The sequence below is a fragment of the Bos grunniens genome, chromosome X, assembly GCF_055505025.1.
Source record: "Bos grunniens cultivar Pamir isolate PY7600 chromosome X, Bosgru_T2T1.0, whole genome shotgun sequence".
NCBI lineage: Eukaryota > Metazoa > Chordata > Mammalia > Artiodactyla > Bovidae > Bos > Bos grunniens.
The window spans coordinates 36,883,616-36,898,262 of NC_141194.1; the positions used below are offsets into that span (position 1 = coordinate 36,883,616).

General features: G+C 40.6%; 1 protein-coding gene and 1 pseudogene across 13 annotated transcripts in view; one reads left to right on the forward strand and one right to left on the reverse strand.

Annotated features, from left to right (window-relative positions):
- The window catches only part of SYTL5 (synaptotagmin like 5), a 291,370-nt gene that overhangs the window by 17,160 nt on the left and 259,563 nt on the right, over window positions 1–14,647 (forward strand). The gene's annotated exons all lie outside the window — the stretch shown is intronic.
- Window positions 7,046–7,196, reverse strand: LOC147340148 (U2 spliceosomal RNA; annotated as a pseudogene).

The window sequence follows — 14,647 nt, forward strand, 5'->3', positions numbered from 1 at the left end:
GAAATATATATACACACATATGTTATATATATGTGTGTGTATACACATATGTTATATATGTGTGTGTGTGTGTATGCTTTAGAAAAGCATATAGTCTCTAAACATTCCCAACTATGGCAGCATGACCAGGACATTTACTTGGAGGATCAAAACATATTGTGATATTGGCAAGAAGCTACTTGGCCCATATAGCTTTGTACATTTAGTCATTTGGTTTAATGTCCCTTGTGAATTGATGGAGATAGTTCACAAGGGATGTTAAATATGGAATAATCCATTCAGCTGTCTGGGAGTTTGTGGTAGGCACTCATTATTATTGTTATTTTTTGAGGTAGATTTTCTTGTGTAATATGTTACCAAACATATTTGTGACAAGTTCTGAAACTTCCATTCACAAAGATGCCAGGCTTGAATCAAGACTTAGGCTAGGAATGATATATATGGGGTGTAAAATATGACACAAACGAACTTACCTATGAAACAGACGCACAGAGAACAGACTTTGTGGTTGCCAAGGGGGAGGGAGGTGGAGGAGGGATGGAGTGGGAGTTTAGGGTTAGCAGATGCAAACTACGACATTTCGAGCAGATCAACAGGTCCTACTGTATAGCACAGGGAACTATATTCAGTATCCTGTGATAAACCAGAATGGAAAAGAATATGAAAAAGAATGTGTGTGTGTGTGTGTGTGTATGTATAACTGAATCACTTTGCTGTACAGCAGAAATACGGCAACCCACTCTAGTACTCTTGCCTGGAAAATCCCAAGGACAGAGTAGCCTGGTAGGCTACAGTCCATGGGGTCGCAAAGAGTTGGACATGACTGAGCAACTTTACTACTACTACTACTAGAAATTAACACAACACTGTAAATCAACTATACTTCAGTAAAATAAATTTAAAAAAGACTTAGGCCAGGGGAAAACTACCTCTACATATTGGCCCCTACCTATACCATTCACTGGCACCTTCCCTATGGAATCTTTCCCCCAGCCAACTGGTATATTTGGCCACTGGTCGTCATTTCTGCCTTTGCCTGTAACTTTTGACCTGTGTTGAGGACCTCACTGGCCCTCTCTGTGCATCTGCACTCTATTATATAAGGCCTGGCCTAGACCAAGGTAGAGCTTAGCTTATAAATCCAGAACTCTCCTGGTTTGCTCAGCTCTTGCCCGCTGCCCTTTCCTCTGGACTGTTTCTTTTAAAATTAATTTTTAGTGGAGTATAGTTGCTTTATACTGTTGTTAGTTTCTACTGTACAGCAAAGTGAATCAGCTATACGTTCACATGTATTCCTTCTTTTTTGGAGCTCCTTCCCATATCAGTCATCACAGAGCACTAAGTAGAGTTCCTTGTGCTATACAGTAGGTTCTTCTTAGTTACCTAAGTAACTAAGTGTTAGTGTGTATATATGTTGATCCCCAATCTCCCAGTTCATCTGCCCACCGCCCCCCACCTGCCACCAAACTTCTAATGTGTCTATACTTCTTGTATCTAAGCTAGGCCTTCTGTGACTCCAAGATGTCTGCTCACAGCCACAATGTTGGCCTCTGCTGCTAAGTTGCTTCAGTCGTGTCCGACTCTGTGCGACCCCAGAGATGGCAGCCCACCAGTCTCCCCCATCCCTGGGATTTTCCAGGCAAGAACACTGGAGTGGGTTGCCATTTCCTTCTCCAATGCATAAAAGTGAAAGTGAAGTCGCTCAGTCATGTCCGACTCTTCATGACCCCATGGACTGCAGCCTACCAGGCTCCTCCATCCATGGGATTTTCCAGGCAAGAGTACTGGAGTGGGGTGCCATTGCCTTCTCTGATGTTGGCCTCTAGAGGATACAAATAGACTGACCTCTAGCACAGAGCTAGAGTTTGGGTAGCAAAATTCTTTGCATTTCCCTAGAGCTTCCTTCATTGCCTTGTCTGACTTCTGTTTGTCTTAGTTTTTCAAGAGTCATGTGATTCCTTTAGTGCTTTTCTCCAGTAATGGAGAGACTTCCCTGGTGGCACAGACAGTAAAGAATCCACCTGCAAGGTGGGAGACCTGGGTCCGATTCTGAGTCAGGAAAGTCCCCTGGAGGAGGAAATGGCAACCCACTCCAGTATTCTTGCCTGGGAAATCCCATGGACAGAGGAGCCTGGCAGGCTGCAGTCCATGGGGTTACAAAGAGTTGGATGCAACTCAGCAACTAACTCTTTCTAGTAATGGAGAAGGAAGGCGTTGTCTCACTGATCTTTTGTCCCAAATGCCTTTACACAGACGCTTTATGTGTAAGAGGGACCAAAGTACTGTTGCCTTTGGCCTGTGTGCTTGGCAGCCTTAAGAGTTTGGTGGTATTATTATTCCTATTTGGAGGGGAGTAAACTGAGGCCTGGAGAAGTGAAGTACCTAATGTCATAAGCTATGAAGTGGAGGAACCAGGATTCACACTAGGACATTCTGGCTCCCAGGTCTGTGCTGTTCTTTTTCTTTATTAATATTTATTTTTGGCTATGTCAGGTCTTGATTGTGGCACACAGGCTCTCTAGTTGTTGTGCATGGGCTCCCAAGTGCACAGGCTTCAGTAGTTGAAACACGCAGGCTCAGTTGTTCCATGGCATGTGGGATCTTAGTTCCCCGACCAGGGATCAAACCTGTGTCCCCTGCATTGGAAGGCAGATTCTTCATCATTGAACCACCAGGGAAGTCCTTGTGCTGTTTACCTCTACACTGCTCTTCCTTTCGTGATGCCAGCTTAGTGTCCATCATGTGATCCTGTAACCCTCGGGGTTTCCTGAGTTAGAACCTTGTAGCAAATGGAAAGGATGGCTCATCCAGGAACAACTTTTGCTTTTCTCACTGTGCTACTGAGTTTCCCAGAACATCCTCTTGGTGGAAGAATTAAATGGGAAGAATATTAATCTGATATTCCCCTAAGGGCACAAAATATAGGACTTTAAAAATGTCATTAAGATCAAATCTGGTCTTCTAAGTACAGGCAGAGCCAGGACGTGAATCCACACTGAGTAAAAGGACTGAGGCTGGAATTCTGCTGTTGCCATTTATTAGTTAGAACACGAGTGTGTTACTTTACCTCTCTTACCTGGCACTTGGTAAATACTAAAAAAGTGTTAGCTGTAATTTCTATATCACAATATTTTCTTAGCCCTCTACCTTTCCTTATGACAAAGCACGTTTAACTAGCTTTTATGTCAATCAGCAAGCTGCCTGATACGTCATTGAATTAAATAAATGTTAGTAAATATGAGACGGAACAGTGATGATGAAAAAATGGATACCCAAGAAGTCTAGATGGTCAAGGTGACTTTGTTTCTTTGTTAACATAATGACAAGTTGGAAGGAAAAGGAATGAGTCACACTGACAATGAAGTATCAATTTAGGGTTCATTTTAACTTATTATTTTATGACTCTTGCTTGTTTCCTGTTGCTATTCATTTCTTATTCATTGGGGGAACAATAGTCGTTTTTGGCTTTGTGAGTTTTGTATCTGAGACATTCACTTCAAAACATATTAGTCAAGCCTTTTCTTCTCCCCATCAGTCATCTCCAACACCAAAAATCAAATTTCCAATTTTTTTTCAGAAGTATTAGATGCGCAAAAATGTTGGCATGTGCTTACTCTTTTGGGATTACTTTTTATGAAGGTTCAATATAGGATTATTTTATTACAGAGAAGATGAATATGAAAGATCTTGTGGCAGTTGTCACTTTCCTTCTCTTAAAATGATGTTGTATAGAGAGCCTTTATGATAAAGGACGTTACAGTTGATGGACGATCCATTTTAAAGGGGAGAGTTTGATTATACTTTGTTGTTCAGTTGCTCACTTGTGTCGGACTTTTTGTGACGCCAAGAACTGCAGCATGCCAGGCTTCCCTGTCCTTCACTATCTCTTGGAGTTTGCCCAAACTCTTGTCCATTGAGTCAGTGATGCTATCTACCCATCTCATCCTCTGCCATCCCCTTCTCTTCCTGCCCTCAATCTTTCCCAGCATCACGGTCTTTTCCAATTAGTCAGCTCTTCCTGTTAGGTGGCCAAAATATTGGAGCTTCAGCTTCAGTGATGCTGGAGCTTCAGCATCAGTCCCTCCAATGAATATGTAGGATTGATTTCGTTTGGGATTGACTGGTTTGATCTTGTTGCTGCCCAAGGGACTCTCAAAGAGTCTTCTCCAGGACCACAATTTGAAAGCATCAATTCTTTGGCACTCAGCCTTCTGAGTGTACCATAAGGTCCAACTCTCACGTCCATACATGACTACTGGATATACTTTATGGAGTATTTAAATACAAATACTTTGTCCACTTTGTGCTGTGCCTTACCTGGGACTGCTGAATGCATTTTCTGTCTATACATATTTGTTCTTACCTCATGTGCCTTCTGGTAACACCCTTTATTATGCCTGGAATTCAAGGCACCTCTTCTATGATGTAATTGAAGTATGTCTAAATTCTTCAGTCTTCTCTCAGAGATTGGGGAGGCGTGGCATTGCCTCTCCCTTTAGTAAGCCAGGAATGTGGTTATTTGCCATAAGTGAAAGTGAAGTAGCTCAGTCGTATCCGACTCTTTGCGACCCTGTGGACTGTAGCCTACCAGGCTCCTCCCTGCATGGGATTCTCCAGGCAAGAATACTGGAGTGGGTTGCCATATCCTTCTCCAGGGGATCTTCCCAACCCAGGGATCGAACCTGGGTCTCCCGCATTGCAGGCAGACACTTTAACCTCTGAGCCACCAGGGAAGCCCAGTTATTTGCCATGCTGGGAGTCAATTTCCTCTTCTGGTATGCTTGAGGAGCCCTGAGTGTCATGACATGTATCACAAGTTTGTCCTGGTTATCTCTTGTCCCCTCACTTAGCTCATCACAGGTATCTGCTGCCTAGTAACTGAGCTTCCATGCTGCTGCCTCTCTCTGACCCATCCCCACACTATGGACAAGGGCCTCTTTTTTCCTTTTCTCTCTGTCTATTTGTATCACCACCAAATTTCCTTACATAAAGCTCTTCATACCTACATTTTTATCACCCTTTTGTATCTTGTTTTTTATAAAGTTTTGTATAAAACTTTATTTTATATTGGAGTATGGCTGATTAACAATGTTGTGATAGTTTTAAGTGCACAGCAAAGGGACTCAGCCATACATATACATGTATCCATTCTCCCCCAAACTCCCCTCCCATCCAGGCTGCCACATGACATTGAGCAGAGTTCTCTGTCCTATACAGTAGGACCTTGTTGGTTATCCATTTTAATTATAGCAGTGTGGACATGTCCATCCCAAACTCCCTAACTATCCCTTCCCCCTAGTCTTTCCCCTTATGATAACCATAAGTTTATTCTCTTAAGTCTGTGAGTTTCTTTCTGTTTTGTAAGTTCTTTGGTATCGTTTCTTTTTGATTCCATGCAGAACGGATATCATATGGATTTCTCTTTCTCTGCCTGACTGATTTCACTTAGTATGATAATCTGTGGGTCCATCCACGTTGCTGCAAATGGCATTATTTCATTCTTTTTAATGGTGGAGTAATATTCTATTGTATATATGTACCACTTCTTTATCCATTCCTCTGTTGATAGACATTTAGGTTGCTTCCATGTAAACAGTACTGCAATGAACATTGGGGTGCATGTATCTTTTTGGATCATGTTTTTCTCCAGATATATGCCTAGGAGTGGGATTGCAGGGTCATATGGTAGCTCTATTTTTAATTTTTTAAAGGAACCTCCACATTTTTCTCCATAGTGGCTGGCTGTATAGACAAGGTTCTCTTTATCAAAACTCTGCTCACAGAAAACTATGTTGTTTAAGGCTTGGAGATAACAGTGGGGGAGTACAATGCAGATAGGAGATTTTCAATTGGATATCAGCCATATTATGCTTTCAGTCCACTGGCCCTGCCCCTTCATTCTTCTTCCCTCCTGGCCTGCATCTGTGTTTCAGATCCCACCTATGCCCTTGCATAAGAGTCATCCTTTTCCTATTCTCAATCCTTTCTCCTCCGTGTCAGGAGAGGCAAAAGCCCTTTACAACCATAATGATCTTTGGCGAATGGATACTGGGGATCATAAAAACACTGTTGTACAACATCCTACAAAATCCATTGCCTCTCACTTGGAATCATCAGCTCCTGGGTTTCTCCATGAGTCCAGTCATGTGTGTGTCATACTCTTCAACCTGCTTGGCTGCAAACTATTTCCAATGTAGTGACTTCAAGAAGGCAATAAACATGTTTGGAGTTCTGCTCTGAAGATTAAGTATGGCTACAGGGTCAAACTTAGTATTTTCTTTGTCCCCTTGTCTGTGGTTTACAAAGGGTGATTATGACTGTGGAATCTGGAAGAAACATAAATGTAAAATATAAAAACAAACCATTGCACCTTTTCACAAACACTTGAGACCTAATTCCACAGGTCCACAAAACTCATGTGCCTAGCAGTAGGTGGGGTTCCATGTGTTCCAAAACAAAACCAAATACAACAGCAGCACCAATTAAGACTTTGCATCAAAGAACACTTAAAGTCCACTTAGTCAATACTGTGAATTTCATATGCAAATACTGTTTTTAAAGTTCTTCTGGTTTAGCTCTTTATTAATTAAATGATGGAAACAAGTGACATTTTTAGTTGCCATATGGGTTTTTTAGTGTACTGTTTGAAAAACATTATTATTGTCTGAGGAGAGACTTAATATTTAGTGACTTAATTCTAAGCTTTTCCATTTATTTCATTCAGTCCAGTATTTGTTTGGCCACACCATGCAACTTGCAGGATCTCAGATCCCTGACCAGGGCCATGCAGTGAAAGCTCGGGGTCCTAAGCACTAGGTCACCAGGGAACTCCCTTCTGTCCGGTTTTTGGACATATGTTTAATAAGTTCCTGCTGAAGGCCAGACCACCAGACACCAAAGATGATTCAGACCCAGATTGCACCCTAAAAAATCACCTCCTGGGGAGAATCAACATACATACATACATACACACACACGTGTGTGTATGTATATATATGTATATATATATATATAAATACAAGGTAGAGAGTTGTGAGTGCCCCAGGAGAGATTTGGATAAAAAGTTCATTTACAGCACTTAATATTCAAGAGCAGTATGATTCCTCTGATAGCACTTTCAACTGTCTAGGGCGTCCCACTTGATTTGCACGTCTTTGATACTACACTTGATCTTAGCCAAAAGGCCGAGAAGCGATTTTGCACGTCTTTGAATCTCAATAGACTGAGATTCAAATCCTGCCTCTGACACATAACAACTATATGACCTTAGAGTGTTCCTTTATATTCAGTGAAATTCAGTGTCCCCATTTATACACTGAGGTCAATAATTCCTCAGAGGGTGACCTGAGGATGACCTGAAATGACACATGTGGTATATAAAGTACTTGGCACATAGTAGGTACCTAGCAGGTGTCTCCTCTCCTGTTGCTCCATAAACAAACCAAGTAGATGAATAAATGTAAGTGCCCTAATGTGTGAAAATGTATTGGATAATCCAAAGGAGGAGGAGGTCACAGCTTCCAATCTAAGGGTATAAAAACTATATGACATATTTAAAATTTACTTTATCACAATGCCTTTGCTGACGGCCCTATATAAAATAACAACATAGTGTGTATACACACACTATGTTGTATATAGTGTATGAGGTAAAGAATCCACCTGCCAATGCGGGAATTAATTGATCGCTGGGTCAGCAAGATCCCCTGGAGGAGGGAATGGCAACCCACTCCAGTATTGCCTGGAGAATCCCATGGACAGAGGAGCCTGGCGGGCTATAGTTCATGGGGTTGCAAAGAGTTGGACGTGACTTAATGGCTAAACAGCAACAACACTGCTAACTTCTTTTCTACTTTGTTTTCTCCCTAGCATGAATCATCTGAAATATTACATATTTACTTGTTTCCTGGCTGCCCACAACCCTTCCCCTTAGAGAATGTGTGTTCCCCAAGAGCACAGGCTTTGTCATTTAGTTCACTGCTGTATCCCTGGAGCCTAGAACAGTGATTAGCATATAGTTAGCACTTAATAAATATTTATTAGATGAATGAATGTAGGGACTAAAACAAATTTTGAATTAGTTTTTTTCTTTTTTAAATTTATTTCTTTATTTTGGCTGCGCTGGGTCTTTGTTGCTGTGTGGGCTTTTCTCTAGCTGTGATGAGCAGGGGCTACTCTCTAGTTACAGTGCATGGGCTTCTCATTACGGTGGCTTCTCTTGTTGCAAAGCACGGGCTCTAGGGCACACGGGCTTCAGTAGTTGTTGCACATGGGCCCAGTAGTTGTGGTTCCTGGGCTCTGGAGCACAGACTCAGTAGTTGTGTTGCATGGGCTTAGTTGCTCCATGACATGTGGGATCTTCCCGGTCCAGGGATCAAACCCATGTCTCCTGCATTGGTAGGCAGATTCCTTACCGTTGAGCCACCAGGGAAGCCCCTGGTTCTTTTTCTTTCCATTGGCTTCTGTGATAACATGAAACTTTTTGGCTAGTGAGTTGGCATCACTGGTACATTGGATCCTGAGGTTTTGCATTCCATCATGCCTGTTAGTAGTGGTCATCTCTTAGCTATTTTCATTTTTTTCCAGTGTGCTACTTGCTTGTCTCCAGAATCCCCCTCTACCGTCAAACCTTATCAACCTCTCTCACCTCTGCTGATCTATTTCCTTCCAGGAGTATGTATCCCTGACTTTGTATTTGTAACTTCTAGATCTTTCTTTTCTCTCTCTTCAGTGGTTTCTATGTGATGGTGACTCTGTCACATTTCCACCAGTAGGTGCCAGTATCTGATATGACTTGCAGAGACAGATTTACCACTTATGGAGGATTCTTTTTCTGGAAAATGTTCCCATTTGAGGAGAATTCAGAAAGAGCAAAACCTTCTCTCTGCTTGGAAGAAGGCTAGGTTGAAATCTTATTAACCTATGAAAGATGCCCTGGAGAAGGAAATGGCAACCCACTCCAGTATTCTTGCCTGGAGAATCTCATGAACAGAGGGCTATAGTTCATGGAGTTGCAAAATGTCAGATGGGACTGAACACACACACACACACTGCATTATGAGACTGAACACACACACACACTGCATTATGAGACTGTGGGTGTGCCTTGGAGTTCTGCATTCACAGCTGCTTTAAAGGTGTCATCCGCTTAGTATGAATAGAATGCTAGATTTCTAATTTTAAAAAGTATGCAACAAGCAACAGGGAACTATAGTCAATATCTTATATCTATAATGGAAAATAATTTCAAAGTTAATGTGTACATGTACAACTGAATCACCTTGCTCTGCGCCTGAGACATTGTATGTAAGTCAACTATACTTCAATAAAAGATATACATTAAGAAAAAAATAAAGATGACATGATTGAAGGTGTTATATTCCTTGTTTTCATTGTTCTTTTAAAGTAGATAGTTCTTACTGCCTTTATTTATATGGTTTCAGAAAAAATTCATTTTCCTGCATGTTGGTGCCAACATAGTAGGCAAAAACTATTTTGGAAAAGGCATACAAAGTAAAAATAATATACAAGTGAGGGTAGTATTTTAAAGTTTTTGGTAAGATAAAAAGTTTGGTTTCTTAGATGACTTAAAAACTGGAAAATATGCATTTTCAAGATGAATATTTAAAACAAAAGTTAAAGCTGTAATATATCCCAACATTGTAAAATATTAATGTTTCCCTAAGAAGCTTACCCTTGATCCTATCAGATACAGGAAGAATCTCAAAGAAAGGTTTCATATGTTCTCTTTAAAGTTTTGAAAGTAAAGATTCAATGGATAAATATTTAGAGGGTGATAACAATGATTAGATTTAATGTAATGATTTAAATTCTGGTTGAAAGATTATTCCATATTAGGAAGTCTCTTCATATAATATTTATCAAATAAAATTTAAAAGATTGCCTTTTTAAATTGAAGTATAGTTGATTGACAGTGTTGTATTAATTACTGCTGTACAGCAAAGTGATTCAGTCATATATATATATTCAGTAATATAAAAATATATTCTTTTCCATTATGGTTTAGCATAGGACACTGAATATCATTCCCTGTGCTATACAGTAGGATCTTGTTGTTTATCGGTTCTATATGTAATAGTTTGCATCTACTAATCTTAAACTCCCAATCCTTCCCTCCTTCCCATTCCCTTCTGCCTGGCAACTCCAAGTCTGTACTGTTATGTCTGAGTCAATATCTATTTCATAGGTGGTTTCATTTGTGTCATAGTTTAGATTCCACATGTAAGTGATAGCATATGGTATTTGTCTTTCTGACTTAACTTCACTTAATATGATAATCTCTAGTTGCATCCATGTTGCTGCAAATGACATTATCTCATTCTTTTTTATGGTTTAGTAATATTCCATTGTATGTACATACCACATCTTCTTTACTCACGTATCTGTTGATGGACGTTTGGCTTGTTTCCATATCTTGGCTATGTAAATAGGGTAGAGGTGTTATATTTCTGGACAGAAGTCTCTGATACCATTTATCCTCAAATAAATACAGAATCTTTACAGCGTCTTTTTGATGGATACATCTACACACTGGAAACCTTTAAAAGGCATATTTAAATCAGCCTCAAAAGCAGTTACCCCATTTCATCTCCCAGATGTTCAAGGAACTCTTCCATGCTGTTGGGCTACTTACCAAAAAATTCACAGTATCCACTGAAAAATGTGCACAACCAAAAAGTTAAGAATAACATTTTATTGGGGGCATTATTAAGGACTTAAGCCCAAGATACAGCCTCTTGGACAACTGAGGGCCTGTTCTGAAGAGGTGAGGCAGGAGCCAGGATGCATAGAGTTTTTGCAACAGCAACAAAAATACCCAGGTAGTTGGATGTAAAACGATTACTGGTAATTAAGGAAAACCAGACATCTCAAGTTAGTGAATTTAGCACTGTTCTACGTATGGGAAGATGTGAGAGTCTGGGTTTTTTGAAATTACTGCTTTGATATGCACATTAGCTATCTAGGGTCTGTATCCAGTTTTTCTCCATCCTGAATCCTCTGAGGGTATACATCTGGCTCAAACCTTAACTTAGAGCTAGTGATTTTTTTTTTTTTTTGGTAAGCCATCTCATTTCCTATTTGGAAGGTAGAATTTAAGCAGTAAGTTAACATGATACGGTATTGTCATTCTGCCTAACAGTCAAATGGTGCTTTAAAATACATGAAGTCAGACCAAAATTGCTACTTTAATAGCTTCCTGCAGTTTGTGCTTGTAACTTTCAGGGCGAGGACAGAATTTATCATTGGGACACCTGAGCTATTGTGTATGGGGGGAAAATACCACTTTAATGCATCTCTTGGTTATTCAGAGGCAAGGCCCAGATCCTATTATGCATAAAAATGGAAAATGCTGTCTTCTTTGGAACACAGTTGTGTCTCTAAGAGATGATTATGTTGTTAATAAACTTTTTTTTTTTTAACTTTCTTTAAAGGGGGTGAGTTATGGGCCCAGTAATTTGTGGGAGAGAGCAGGAGAGGGAAGTCTGTAATGAGAGGAGAAAGTGAGGTAGGAGACAGTGGGCCTCTGGGCCAGACACCTGGTGGTTATCAAGTGGAGTAAAACTGAGCCGTTATTCTCACCCAGACACTCCAAGGACAAAGCTAGTGGCAAAAACTGATCTCAGCTAAATCAAAGAGATAAGGTGCCCACTGCTGAGGTCAAGGAAGACTTCCCTGTCTGCACATGCACAGGAAGGCTTCTTGGGGGTCGAAAAGGGAGGGAGGCCCCACCCCATAAGAAGTGTGGACATGCACCCATAGGTCTTTATGGTGGGATCCAAAATGCAAGTTGCACATGCATTTTGGGGAGGATCCATGGACCAGTCAGATGTGAAGAAAGAAAAAAGCTAACTGGTCAAGGGTAAATAAAGACCCGGAAGGACTGTCCTATATAAGTGATTTACCTTACCTCCATATTGCACTCCTTCTCACTCAGGATGTCCACACTCCTTTCCGGGTGTGTATCTCTGCCTAGCTTCTGAGCTGGATAAACTGTTTTACTGTGTGCTCTCCCAAACATTGTCCTGTATCTCTAATAGTAAACATGGTACCTATTTGTACAGTCTTTGCCTCCTTGAAATATTCTTCCTTCAAACAGGGGCAAGAGCCAGAGCCACTTTGCTTCTAGCCTTTAGCCCCTGGTGGTCTAGTGGTGAGGACTCCTGATTTTCATCCAGGTTACCCAGCTTTAATTCCTGGGCAGGGAACTAAGATCTGTCTTCAGGACCGCTCACTGCAATCAAAAGGAGCTTTCCCCCTCAACAGCAGGGGTGTGCTGAGTTGCTAAAGAGGAAGAGGGGTCCATATGAGACCCCAGAGAATGGGTGTGACCTGTTGGCTCTAGAAAAAAGAAGTTTCGGGAAAGGTTTTAAAGTTTTCAGATTTTTGTAAAGGTTCCCCTCTGTTTATCATAAGCCTGCAATAAAGTTGGTTAAATAGTAGCCTGGTGTTTATCAACGCTTTGCTGAAAAATGGGCAGGGCTGTGTCAGTGGTTTGGATCAAGTACTGTTGCATTCAGTGGAAGTGAGGAGGGCAACATGCAGAGGAAAAGAGAGCAAAACAGTTTTAAGGTGGACAGAGGTGGTCAGGGGAGGATTGACGAGGTGATCTCACCAGCTTAGACAAGTAGCCTTTGGGGAACCTCAGAAGCATGTAAGGAGGGAACTGGCTATTATCTTTGGATCAATCAAAAGAGGGATCTCAGAAAACTGGAGAACTGTATTTGCATGCATAAAGTCCTTTCACATATAGTTATTAGCATCACTTTGGTGTTTTTAGCAGAAAGTTATGAAAGTTTAGCAGAAAGATACGAAAAAACATAACTGATTTGGTTTTGACCCTCTAAAGAGGAAACGTGACAAGAGTTCAGAATTCAATCAGGCTACACAACTGAAGGAAGTTAGCTGCAAAAATCATTGGAATTCAGTGTCGACTTCTAGGCAAGTCAGAAATTACATTGGGATAAAACCCGAAATAGGCAGAGACAAATCCCCTTCAAAAAAGTATTGATTGAGAGTTTCACATTTCATGGTAAATATAAAAGGGGTTTAAAGGCATCTGTTAGGACCTCACAAAGGATACTTATCCTAAAGCTTGGATCCTGTGTCTTGCCTACTTGCCTGTCCTCTGAGATGGTAACCGAGTTTGACTTATTAGTAATCTGGATATGTTTAAGCTTTGTGTTTGTAATATTGAGACAGTTGTCCTCAAATATTCATTTTTTTCTTTTTCTAAGTTAGTAGCATCCTTGCTTTTTAGCCAGGCATGTGATTGTTCAAGATTACATTTCCTAGCCATCTTTTTAGTTAAGTTTGACCACATGAATGCATATAAGAAGATGTGGTGTGCACCATACAGAAACTATCTTTGAAAGGAGAGGGGAACCTGTATTTATTGTTTTCTTTTTTCATTCCTGGTGGGGGGATATAGATATGATGGCTGGATATGAGGTGACGAATAGTAGACAAGGAAGTGGCCAATAGAGTGGCAAGATAGAAGGAGCCTGGGTCCCTGATACCATGAAACAGCTGGACCAGCCTAACCACCTTTCTCTAGATTTTTACATTAGGGATAAAGACATGTTGACTTTTTTTAGCTGCTTCTGCACGTGAACCTGGTCCTGATAAGTATAGGAAAGTACTCTCAATTCACTTGAAAGGAAAATATTTTCTCTTTGCTGGTAAGTACATTTCCAAACCAGGGAATATATAGAATAAAAATAAGGGTTGTATCAGTTATCTTTCACTACTGTAATGCTGTATGACAGCCACAGCACAGCACAGCTTTCTTCTATGCGTCCCTCATCCTCCAGCAAGCTAGCCCAGGCACAGTCTCATGACAGTGGCAGACATGTGAGAGAACAAGTGTTTTTCCATGCTTCTACTTGTCTCATGGTTGTAACACTCCATTGTCCAAAGCAAGGCATGTACCTGGACTCAGTCATGGGGATGAAAAATATACTGTCTCTTTCTTTTTTAAAACATTTATTTATTTGCGTGCACTGGGTCTTAGTTGTGGCACACGGGGGATCTTCGATCTTTATTGTGGCATGTGGGTTCTTTAGTTGGGGCATGTGGGATCTAATTCCCTGACCAGAGATCAAATCCAGGTCCCCTGCATTGGGAGCGCTGAGTCTTAGCCACTGAACCACCAGGAAAGTCCCAAATCTGTCTCTTGCTATGGGAAGCTGCAAAATCACTTGGCAAAAGACATGGATACAGAAATGAGTAAAGAACTGGGACCAGTAAGGCAATCAGTCTAACTTTAGTACTAACACTTAGTACTAACAGTTTGTCTATATTTGGTATTTAATGTATTTGCAATATTGAGGTGAATTGGGCATGTAAGAAATTGTGACTCACTTAGATTGTGATTCCAATTTTGCATGTATGGTTTTGTCATTAATTTGAATCTTTTGATTCACAGTTGAAAGGTGTAGGCTAACTTTACTAAGTGAAGAATATTGAAGGTCTAAGAGAACTTGAGGTTCATTATACTTTTTAATTGAATTTTTAGATTTTTCTAAGATTTGATACTTATGGAAAATACTTTATTTAGTGCTATTCTTAGCTCTTTTGAAAGGCTTTTCCTGACCAGGCTATTTTCTTTAAAAGAATGACTGTATCC